The sequence below is a fragment of the Montipora foliosa genome, chromosome 3 (assembly GCF_036669935.1).
Source record: "Montipora foliosa isolate CH-2021 chromosome 3, ASM3666993v2, whole genome shotgun sequence".
In the NCBI taxonomy this organism is placed as follows: domain Eukaryota; kingdom Metazoa; phylum Cnidaria; class Anthozoa; order Scleractinia; family Acroporidae; genus Montipora; species Montipora foliosa.
Window position 1 is genome coordinate 63827214 of NC_090871.1, and position 12500 is coordinate 63839713.

A 12500-nucleotide genomic window follows, 5' to 3' on the forward strand; every position below is an offset into this window, starting at 1 on the left:
TATCTTGTAAGAAAGGGTATCGTCTTGATCCTAAAAATTGGCGTCCAATCTCCTTGTTGAATGTCGATTACAAGATCGCTTCTCGCTCTATTGCTGCTCGTCTTCTTAAGGTAATAGGCCTTTTTCGATATCTTAAAATTCAGCTTGATAGCGAGTCAGTGAGGACAAAGACAAGGGAAAGTGAATGATATGCAAATATTTTTCACATTAATTCCCACGTGTTTCTATTGTCTTTGTCCTCACTGCCTCACTTTCAAGCTGAATATTTAATATATCGAAAATGGCCTGTTCATTTGGTTGTAGATAAAGATCAGTCTTGTGGTGTTCCTGGCTGTTTTATTGGTGGAAATGTTGCTTTTCTTCATGATGTTGTTGATTTTTGTTTTTCATCTGGTGCTCCTGCTGCTCTTCTTTCTCTTGATCAGGAAAAGGCATTCGACAGGGTTGATTGGACGTTCCTACTGTCTACTTTATATGCAATGGGTTTTGGGCAGTCTTTTGTTAGGTGGGTTGATTAATTTTATAATAATGTCAGTAGTGCGGTAAATGTTAATGGTCATCATCGTGTGGGGTGAGGCAGTAATGTCCCCTGTCCCCCCTCCTTTATGTCTTAGTGGCTGAGGTTCTTGCTTGTAATATACGCTCTAATGGTGTAATTTCTAGTCTGTCTCTTCCTGGTTCTCCGTGTTCTTTGCCTGTTGTTTCTGCTTATGCTGATGACACTACGCTGGTTGTTTCCTCTGTTCCTGGTCAGTTTGGCTGTCTTTGATGTGTATTCTTTGTATTCTTTCAGTTTTGGGATTTTCGGGGTCTGCTTTGTGGACAGCGGTTAAAAACACATGCACAGCTGCCGAGTACACCTGAAAAAAGACAAATTTATTTATACATTTATTAATCTTAAATATTTAACGAATGTCAGTGATAAATACTGAGTAACTTGTTATACCACTACTGAATCGACACCTAGTTCTCCGATCAAATACTAGTCTTTTCGTATTTTTGGTCGTTCCTTTTTCTTCCGGATGTGTAGAGAGGGATGAGACTTCTATTGGAAAAAAACCATCGTCACTTCTAACATTCTGATAACCAATTCAACGAAAATTCATGGTAACCATTCTCGTCACCAGAGCCTTGGATCGACACAAGGCTCTGGGAAACTCTATCTAGGAGAACATGCTCCGTGGGGTTCTTCTAGCCAAAACTTGGCTATTTCAACCTTACGGCGTCTGCTCACTCCTCGTGCAAACATGAATGCACCAATTAGGGACGCTTTTGATTGTTCTTCACGAAAACCAACGAGAAGACAGTTTGCTTCAGGGTTCCCCAGAGCTCTTCTCTCCCTCAGTCAAGAGAAGAGCTCTGGGGTCGAGATTGAAGTGGTAACCAGACAGGTTTTGAGTCTGAAAAGCAAAAAAAAAAAAAACAACAACATAGAACTAAGTAACCAAGCTTGCAAGGCAAATAGCTTTTGCTTAGCCAAAGTCGGTACATTACCCTATTGCAAACTGGTTTTTGAACAGGACTATCACAAAGCAATCTTGTTTGTAACTTTTCTTTAGTTTCCAAATTTTCCAATGTTTTCACGCCTCAAAAGAGTACCACCAACAACTGAAAATTTTGTTTTTACCTGCTTTAGGCAGTCAATTAATTTCTTCGCAGGTGGTAGTTCGTCTGACTGAGTATTCTTTCTGACTAAATAGTTCCTCTAGCAGCACGAGATTGAAATCTTTAATAACTTGCCATGAAGGGGGACAATAATCAAAATATGGTTGTACTAGGCTCAAATGGCCTTATACGTCTCATCGCTCCAGTGCCCGCATTAGCCTTCTTAGACATCATGTCAATACAATTTATTCCAAAATGGCCGCCATTTTAGTATTCTTGTGTTTCCACGCAAATTAGCCGTTATGGCCTCGCTTTCAAGCGTAAAAATCAAAAGAATGTTTAACCTTAAACGAGGCCATAAGAGCCAATTTGCATGGAAACAAAATAATAATGAAACTGCGGCCATTTTGGAATAAGGTGTATATGACAGTCCCAAGTAAGCTTCTCATCAATCTGAACCCCTATACATTTATGTGTGTCAGTTTGAGAAACAGTTGTGTTGTTTACCACAGCGGGGTGTTCGAAACTCTTAATAGGCTATGGTTCCAATTACTTTTACTGAATTCTACATTAAAAATCTTCCAAAGGAAAAGCACACAGAAGATCTGAGTCTGAAATTGTAAACCTCTTTTGCCATAGGCTTGGTGAATGATTTTAAGGTTTAATCACTCACCGGAGTATCATCGGACACCTAACAACAATTAACAATTACTCGCCGAAGACGAGCTGAATAAGTTTTTATTCACCGATACTCACCGAGCCTGAGGTGAATGGCTATTATTAGTATCACCCAACTAGTGGACTAATGCAAATCCTGCATTTTGATTGGCTACGCTACTAGTGGACTATTAGTAATAGTCCTCGAGTAGCGAAAAGCGTGACGCTTTCTTTCGTTTTGTTCCCAAATAAAAATTTCTTCAACTTGCATTTGCTAACTTTATTATTGTCTTTTCTGTCCGACTAGTTAGGTAATACTAAAACAATTAGAACCTTCGCCCTCAAGGGACACTGGTCAATAGCCCATTCGACCTCGCCTCATGGGCAATTGACCCGTAGCCCTTGCGGGCTACGGATCTAATTGTTAAATATAATTACATGACGAGTGATTATTTAAAAAATATATGAATTTTCTTTAAACAATTAATTTCTTCGGCTGTCACCTCACCAAAACGGCTTGCATTCATTTTGAATAAAAACTGCTTACAAATAGGCGATTGTAATCACCTCAATTGCAACCCTTCAGCGCAGAGTCGGAATTCTGAATAATCGCCTATGTAACTAAACTAACAACAAATAAAGGACAAGCACATCAACGTCTCACAATTGAAGTGATGTGGGAACAGCAGTTTAGCCAAAACACCAGTCTCTATTAAGGGAAATTTTTGCTGATGTCAATGCTTTCGAATTAGTTTCTTTCGTAAACACACGCACGGATTGAATTTCTTTTTAAAAGACGTCTTTCTTTACTCATAGTATCTTCAAGATTTAAAGAACTTGAAAAACTAACATACCTCCCACGCTTAAACTAAATTTGCCTTTACAATATAAGGGAAGAAAATTACCCAAGAGTTTAAATATTTTTGCTATCATATTAAGATGCGACGTATTTATCTGTATCAGTACCTCTTAGGGTACAATATACCATGCAAAGAGCGAGTTCAATTAATTTTGCCATCAACTTCATTTGCATCCATCTTGCTCTAATAATTCTATCCTGGCCATTTTAATGACAATTTACTTAATGGACTAAGCTTTTAAAAGGACCAGTTAAACATATAAAACTAGGTCTTTGAATTTCCTCTTTCACTTTTCTATGTGGGTCCCTGCATGTTGGAGCTTTCTGAACCAAACAGTTGCTTCCTTTAGTCCAATTCATTGAAAGTGGGTGAGTATGAAAGGACGTAAAATTCACATAACGAGGTGACCTTAAAACAGCGAATTTAAACTTCGACATATGTTGATGCCAGCATTTTAATATCAGTTGGTTAAGACAGCGTTAAAAAGCGCTTTTCACGAGATGTTCATAATCCTGCAACAGTTTAAACCACATCAACCAGCTTAGTTGAATCCTGCGCATAGCTTATTCCGAAAGCTGAGATACGCATTATTCTGTCAGATCGGTTTCAACTTTACGATAAGTTAAACTGAAAACATGTGATAATAAAAACAAGGAAAATCGCAAGTATTTATAGAGTGGACAATTTTAAAAGAGTTTTTCCTCAGGGATTTAGGATTGGAATCTGTCCGGTTCAACTAAAAGAGTGCTGTTTCAGTTGTCCATACAAGAGAATTTTATTTGCCAAAAACCAAAAGGGTAGAGATGTGATTAAAGTGCAAAGACGAAAAAAATTCAAAGGCCCTCGACAGGCTACAGTAACTGCGAATTAAAGTGAATCGAATTAACAATGTTTTTAACTTCAGCAAAAGTCTGTATTTCATATTTGGTTTAGACAAGGGGTACATCTCAAAAATGATTACCCTATGATAATTTTTTTTTTAATGGAATCTTTTCAACAGCCATCGGATTTTTTCTTTCACAGCTGTGTATATAAATATATACAATCTGCATGACAATGAAATTTGAACTGTTTCAATAGAAGTCGGACAATAAGCCTTTAAAGGGCCCGATGTCATGGCCTGTTAGAATAAAAGTCTAACAAGAAGTTTGCTTTTAAAAACTTTAGTTACAAAAGATGACGCTATAAAATCGACGTTTCGTTGTCGACGTGACAATAAAGGTGAATGGAATAAAAAAAGATCTAATAGATACAGACTAGTAGGAATACACATGTTGTTCTTAAAATACGCTAGGGAAATAATGCTAATAAAATGAAAGATTAAATAGAAACGATAAAATTATATATATATATATATATATATATATATATATATATATATATATATATATATATATATAAAGTGTGAAACTTGATTTTCGGAAAACAGTGCTCAATACATAGAAGTAGAGCGTAGTATATATGGAAGAAAAAGACAAACTACAAGTTCATCCCTAAAAGCCTGTTTCGTGCTCGCCGCCTCATAATCGGTGTTCACTATTGGCATAATGCTTCGCTCACTGCTTGCAGTTTGAGCACTCTTGTGACTCCACAATGCAATCCAACAATGTGTAACCGTACATCCTGTGCCCAAGTTCAGGAGTGGCCATAAAGCCATTATGGTAACAACCGGGAGGGCACATTGTATACATATTGTATATTACGCTCACTGTTCATACAGTTTGAGCACTCTCTGGATTGGGTGGAGAGCCTCACAATAGGTGTTCACTATTGGCATAATGCTTCGCTCACTGCTTGTTAAAATGCTTCGAGCCAACAGAGATGCTGCGCCAGAAGGATCCAAAAGGATTCACAGTCCAAATCTCGAGAAGATAATTTAAAATTGTTATGGAAAACGAGGACGGACAACTTCGAGCGAAGGAAAATATATACAGTAAAAATTCTAAAAATGATAAAAAAATTAATAAAAAACGTTTCGGTCTGTGACCTTCATCAGTTGCAGTGCAAGTGAATGGTAAATTACAATTTCCTTAAATAAGTTTACAATATAAAAGATGACAAAACATTACAAAGATGATTATATAACAGGGCGTGATAACATATATTCGCAAAAAATTAACAAGTGATGAACAATCGGTAATTACTACGCTGAAAACGATGACTATACGAGACAAGCCCACGGGGAAAACCAAATCGAAAGATAAAATAAAAGAATACAAACATACGAATAAAATGAAAAGAGAAAAGAAAAGGCTGTCGAGTCCACTGGGAATGCAAAGGAGCCAGCGTTAAAAATGAACCAGCGTTAAAAATGAAATGGCGAGAGATAAAACATAATTCCTAATCAGAGCCCCTGGGGGCCCCCGCCCAATTTACATGTGATGATCCCTACGTCAATTGTAGTTTATTCTTTTTTTCGAGTGAAATTCCTGACCCCTATTCAAGCCAAAAGGTGCCAAAGAAAACAACTGTGCACTCCAATATGCCTCTTTAGTGATAAAGAGTTTCTCGATGCTGCATGAGTTGTTGACAGTCTCCTGCACTTGATCAATACATTGGAATGAGAAGTCGCTTAAATCATGTGGTGTTTTGTTGAAATGTACCGCTACCTCACAAGTCTTTTTCTTAGTGACCATAGCAGACTTATGGTTGCGAAATCTAACTCTGAAGTCAGTTGTTGTAGAACCAATGTATTACAGGCGACATTTCTTGCACGAAGCCAAATAAATAATGTTCTTGGAATCACAAGAAAGTTTTGATAGTATTTTGTAACTTTTACCAGTTTGAAAACTTAGGAAAGAATTTGATTCAACTAAGAAGTTTCGACAGAGATCGCATCTTGTCCTTTTACACTTAAAACAACCCTTAGCCTCAACAATCTCTCCGCGTTCAGTGTTGGGGCCATAACGAGATGGCGCCAACAATTCCTTAAGGTTTTTAGATCTTCGAAAGGTGGCTATGATGGAATTTGGAGGAAAAAGCTCTTTTAATTTAGGGTTGGATTCCAAAATCGCTAGGTGTTTGCTGATGATGCGACCTACATCAGGTAGATTTGGATTAAATGTGGTCACAAATGGAAATAATTTCTTCTTAGATCTGGCACGAGTCCTAAGCAGATCACTTCTGGGTATGGTTGAGGCCTTACGAAATTGATCATCCACTAATTTAGAAGGGTAACCTTGATTGACTAAATAACCCTTGTATTCAGTAGTTCTCTCGGCAAGAAAATTTTGTTCCGAGCAGTTTCTTTGTAACCTTGTCGCCAGAGTGCTCAAACTAGCGAGCTAGTGAGCATGCTTCACAGAAGTTTAGGTCTCACGAGTAACCATCGTTTTAATACTACAGAACCAAGTGCCACACTCATCAGGCACTTTTAACGACTTTTAACGACTTTTAATGGTTCAGTCGTTAAAAGTGGCTGATGAGTGTGATACTTCTCCATACGAAACAGTTCTGTGGCGTTAAAAAGATGGTTACTCGTGAAACCTAAACTTTTGTGAAGTCATAGTTATTGCTCCTCAATTGATTGAGTTGAGCGCTCTACGAAATACGTTCTACTCACTCTTCAGGGGTTTAATGAAAGAATATTCATGTGACTATAGTGTATATACTAGGAAATTTTACATAATCAATTATGCGGAGCAGGTGATTTCCATTCTCCCTTTTTATGTAAGCACATTTATGTGGTCAAGAAACCGTGCAAACGAGTGTAATGGGCTATTTTTGAATTGTGCAGCAATAAAGAAACAGAGTCGAGGTTCAGGGGAATAATTAGCATTTTCTTTTGTTTTGTTCTTTTGTTTCTGCACAATTCGCAAATTAGCCTATTCGTTTCTACCTTTTATTGAATGAAAAGAACAAAGCGTTATCATGGTGTGATATATTGGGCTGCTTGATTAATATTTTAATTTTTCTCCGAGATATCTTGCAAAATATCAGTGTACCCTTCAGCTGTGAGTATTCAAACGTATATTGCAACAATAGAAATAGAAAAAAGGGAAGAACTTTTAAATTATCGTGAAGGAGTTGGATCTTTAATATTATTGCTTAATTTCATTTCCTCACTCTTAAGACTCTCAGTATACTTTAAGGGATGTAATTGTATTTCATTTTTCGAATACGAACGTCAGCTGCGAATTCAAGATCGAGGGTTAGGAGTGGGACTAATCTGTTTGTTTGTACCAGGACACGACTTTGGAGATCTATTTTGACGATTCCCCATTTTACAAGAACACAGGTGCATACAAAATGATGTACATTCATCGCTTTGTCGCCCCAGCAGTTGTATCACTTGTTGCGACGTTTTGTGGAATTAAAATCTGTGGACCAGTCCAAGCTCAAAGCACAGGTAGATTTTAATGAATGAATTAACAAATCAGATGAGGCGACGTCCCATTGAATAAAAATTGATCGATCACGCCCATAGAAGAGGTTGCAATCAGTAAAAGCTATAATCATCTATGGTAACGTTCTCTTAAGCAAAATTTCAACTTGATTATAGGAAATATTCTTACCACGGCATCTGCATCGTTGCCCTCAAAACCATCCCCATCAGTCCCCGTGTTACTTCCGAGTACTCTACCCGTTGGTGGACTACCTGATGAAGCCAATGACACAGGACCTTCAAGCGATCCTCAACCTCTTCCAACTGGAGAGGCCTTGAGATCCTTTCTCGTGTCTTCAATGGGATGGAACTGCACCCCGTCTATTGAGGGTATGGCACTTTTCTTATCTGTTCCCTTTAAATAACCTTTTCTTCTATACCTTTCCAGCTTGCGTTTTTCTTCGAATAAATTAGAACCAGAAAAGAGTAGTCTGTAGTGATTGCCAAAGTCTATTTTGCTCTTAAACACGAGGACGCACTTTTATTAAAGGAATCGCTTGGGGCTCTGCTTTTCGATCAATAAACAGCAACGCAGAGACGAAACAGCTAAAGGATATTTGAGGCCCTATGAGGGGATTTGGGGAACAAGAGAAAATGGCTAATTTGAACTGGATAACATGGAAATACTGTCAAAATATTTTAGAGAACAAGGTACCAAAAAGCTGGGAATAAGTTTGAAAGGGAACAAGGGAACACAAGAAAAAATATTTAAAGGGAACAAAGAAACAAGGACACCCCCTTCCCTCTCGGGAGGAACTCCACCAAATCCTTAAGATCTACAACGGCGACGTCAACGAAAACGTCTTTAAAAATTACAAGTTTTCATTTTTCCAAACTTTCTCGTCATTAGTCCACTTCGTCAAACTTGTATAAACTACTCGAACTATTCAGGAAATGAGGTGGGAGGAACGTTGTTGAAACCCAGCGAAAAAAAAAATCGTCGCTATGTGCTCACATTGCCCTCAGAGCTTGACATTTGGTCATTTCAGGTTGTAGAATTGCAGAGAACTGATAAGAAATGTACAAATTTTGGCACCGCATTTTCAGAGCGATTGTTTTGCTCATTAATAGCTATTAGGGACAGACCATTAGAAAAGTGATGGGGGGGGGGGGGGGGAAATGCCAAGCCTTGAAAACAAATTCACGCAAAGAAGAAGGTAAAGAGAAAAAGTTCATGCAGAAGGAGGGTCCAATTGTGATTTTTATTTACAGTGCATTTCACAAAACTTTTGACAGGCGATTTGCGAAGTTCGTTATAAATTTCATAAGTTCGCTTCGAACTTGGGAATTTCAATACGTAACTGTCAATCCAAGGGCAAACTTTGAAAGTGTTAAAATGGGTTGACCGGCCTACACGACTCCCTTGTACGTAGTCTGGTTTCTGTTGCCTTTGTCATAATTTTGCTCTCTTGAGTACATATTTCAATGGACGCCTCTTTTAGGCGGTTCCTGTAGTATTCATTTGGCAATGGTTTTTGCCCTATTAGGCTTTACATTTGAATCTCTATACTGCTGTGTGATACGTTTTCTTCCAAGAAAATAGTTTGTCTCGAAAGTAATGTTTTTAGTTTCTTGGTGTTGATTTTCTCAGCAGCAATGTGAATGTGACCTTATGGCGTCTCGTTTTTGCGCCAATTTACTTCTAGGCTCGACCGATATATTCATCGGCGGTAGAAGCGAGTGATCTTCTGGTTTTAAATGTTTGACCCAGGCCCGGGTTCATTTTGTTTTTGAACGCCCGTTACATTGTGCCCAGTATCAGTGAGGTAGCTTGCTTCTTATAGACTTTGTATGCCTTTTTTTCTGCGTTTCTTAGCAGAGCGTTATACTCTTTGGAGGCGATGTTTTTTTTTTCTTTTAATTCTTTCATTCGTTCTTCTGACTTCTTCAGCGGGTTTTGGTTTGTGGCCATGGTCAGTAGCTGTCCTCCTTGAACCTCTCGAGTTAATTCGTTCTCGTCGATGCTCTTTTGATATCTGATATCTTTAGGTCGCTTCTTTGTCGAGGCATTAAGATAACCCGACTCTAGATGGAAGTTCTCTGACATTATTTGGTTAGGCAAGACCGCGGTTTCCATCCTATCATGTGGATCTCATCAATTGCCGATAGCTTGATTTAAGGTGAAGAGCTTTGTCTCTCTTTGTTTCTCATGTGTATATATCATTCTTACATTCGCTCAAAATAAAATTTGTAATAAATAAATATTAAAATTTGGTATCTTTGTAAATATGCTATAAAATTACTTGTGCCCACAATAAAAATTAGAGGATGGGTCTTATCGCCTTGGATAATGATTCTATAATAAAATGAAAAAGAGCATTTACATGTAATAGTAGTGTTAGAAGTTTACAGAGGGGCTGTGTTGGTGAATGGACTATGGCATCATTATGATGGGCTATGGGAGATGAATTCCAGATGGTAGGGACTGCAAAAATGTACAGGGAAGCCGTCCACTCCAAGTGGCTTCCTCCTCTCTCAGTGTGTGTACAGTTTCGAAAAGATTTTGCATTAAAAAGTGGCTTGTATCCTTTGATCTGTTGTGAGTGTAGAATAATTTATAAATCGATCACAAAAACATAGATAATGAATCAAGATTTCACTGTTAAAAAAAAGCAATATTTGTCTAAAAAAAAATCGTGCAGGGGGTTTCACCTGGAAAAAAATTCTTGCACAGGCAGTGCGCGTAAAAAAAAATCGTACCAGCTGAAAATCCTCCACACCCCCCTCCACTTTTCTAATGGTCCGTCCCTTATTTGGTGGATCGGTGTTCTTGTTGACGTCGCCGTCGTAGAATCGTAAGGTCCCTACTTTAAGATCTACGACGGCGACGTGAACGAAAATTTGCAGTATCTTAACCCATTCACCGCCGAGGGTTTCCCCATTGACGAGTAAAATCGTCTGGCTTTAGACAGATTAAAATTTGTAAGTGGCAATTGGCATTTTATGGCGGTGAAAGTAAACCAATGATACTGTTGTTTTGTTGCGTTCTTACGGAAGCTTGTAGGTGCCATCCGAGTTGTTGAAAATCCGAAAAGAAAGTTGTGAAAGTCCAACATCCGAGATCCGAAATCCGAGATTCGACATCCGAGATCCGAGATCTGAAATCCGACATCCGACATCCGACATCCAACATTTGACATCCCACATCCCGGGGCATGGGCTCTATCTTTTCCTTTCACATGTTCAAAATGCGGATTTCAGCATTTTGTTTGTGTATGTTCATCAGTATTCAATATTGTGAATGTGTATTACCAGAATATGTTCCAACGTTTAGAGGCATCCAGAAAACTCTTTTTTCGATATGATCTGCATTATGGGATAATTCTGCATACTTGTCTACTCTGCTAACCGGCCAGCGGTCACCCTTCAAAGTCATTCAAATGCAAATTACAGCCACCGTATATCATGATCCCAAGGCGAGAACATATCATCAGTTCTTCCTTTCGTGCTTTCCAGTCGACGTGTTGTTTATATATCTTCTTTACTCGTTCTTGGCGTGTTTCTTCATCCATTTATGTAGTTGATAACTAGATAAGTTCATTTTGTTCTTTTCTACAGTAGAACCGAAATATCGGCCTTTCACCAGCGGTGTCTGACATTTGCAGACTGCAGACTGCAGACTGGCTACCGTTAGCGCTGATAAACAGTATTTAAGTCTAAGAACCCATTTCAAATAGCGCTGATAAACAGTATTAAAGCCTAAGAACCCATTTCAAATAGAGCTGTTAATTGAAAGCTAACCGTTTTATCAGCTGTTTATCAGCGCTATTTGAGATGGGTGTTTAGACCTAGATACTGTTTATCAGCGCTATTTTTAGCCAGTCTGCAGTCTGCAGTCTGAGGTCTGCAAGTGTCAGACACCGACCATTTCACCAGTTGGTTGTCGCTGTTTACGAATTTCAAGTGCACGTGGTCGGAACAGCATGTCTTCGCAAAGCGAACCATATCTTACGCTCGAACCAGAGATAACTATTGGTAATAAGGGGAATACTGATGAGAACCGTGATTCAGAGATGTTTGACGTCGATATCGACGAGCTGAGAGACCAACTAGGCATTGGAGATAAGGCTCTAAACGATAGACTTGCAGGCCTGGATAGCTTACCTGCCGATCCCGAATCGAGAAAAGGCTCCCTCACAGCTGTTGAACCGTTTCAATTCGACCCAACAGCGAATTTAACCGATATTCACTGATCGGGGACGTCCGAAACTGCGGATACACATGCAAAAACGCTTGAATCAAGCGAATTTTTGCCCTCAATTTTTGAGGAAACAGCCCTTTGGCCCAGAGGTCGCTAAAGTCCTTGCCCAGCGAATAAACGATTCGGTTTCGAAGAAACCACTTGAAACACAGTTCAAGGAAATTCAAGATAAATACAGGACGCCAAAAAATTGCACTTTGTTGTGTGTCCCTAAGGTAAACCTTGAATTATGGCACGACCTGCCACGAAGCACGAAGACTAAAGATCTGCGCCTCCAAGAAATACAGAAAACGTTGGTGAAGTCTGCTCAACCAATGATACTGCTGTTGGATTCCGTTCTGAATTCGCAGAAGGAGAAGAAGTCTATTGAACCTGATCCAGCATTCTACCGCTTATTGCTGATGCTGTGACCTTTTCAGGTCATACATCATACTTGACTTCCCTCAAGAGGCGTGATTTCCTTAAGCCTGACATTGCACAGGCCTGTCAGTGCAGCAAAAGCAAGCCAGTTACTACCTGTTTATACAATTCAGCGTGGAAAACGTGGTGTTGCTGGTGTAACGAAAGACAATTTGATATATTTCAGGCACCTCTCAGGGGCACCCAACGTCAAATTTCGGAAAATATCTGTTCGGAAGACGATTTGAGATCTAGAATTTTCAGAACATTTGTTGTAAAATTTCTTGCTTGCCTGCCTGTGCTAGGATTTTCGAACATCTAAAAAATGGTGTAGTTGTCCATTTTTAACGGATCTTTACCCTAAAAAGGTCACCTATAATTTTCGGGAGCCTTT

The 12500-nt window shown here is 38.9% G+C and overlaps 1 pseudogene; it reads left to right on the forward strand.

Annotated features, from left to right (window-relative positions):
- The first annotated feature begins 3437 nt into the window (after window positions 1–3437).
- LOC137996213 (uncharacterized) overlaps window positions 3438–12500 on the forward strand; it is a 26900-nt pseudogene continuing 17837 nt past the window's right edge.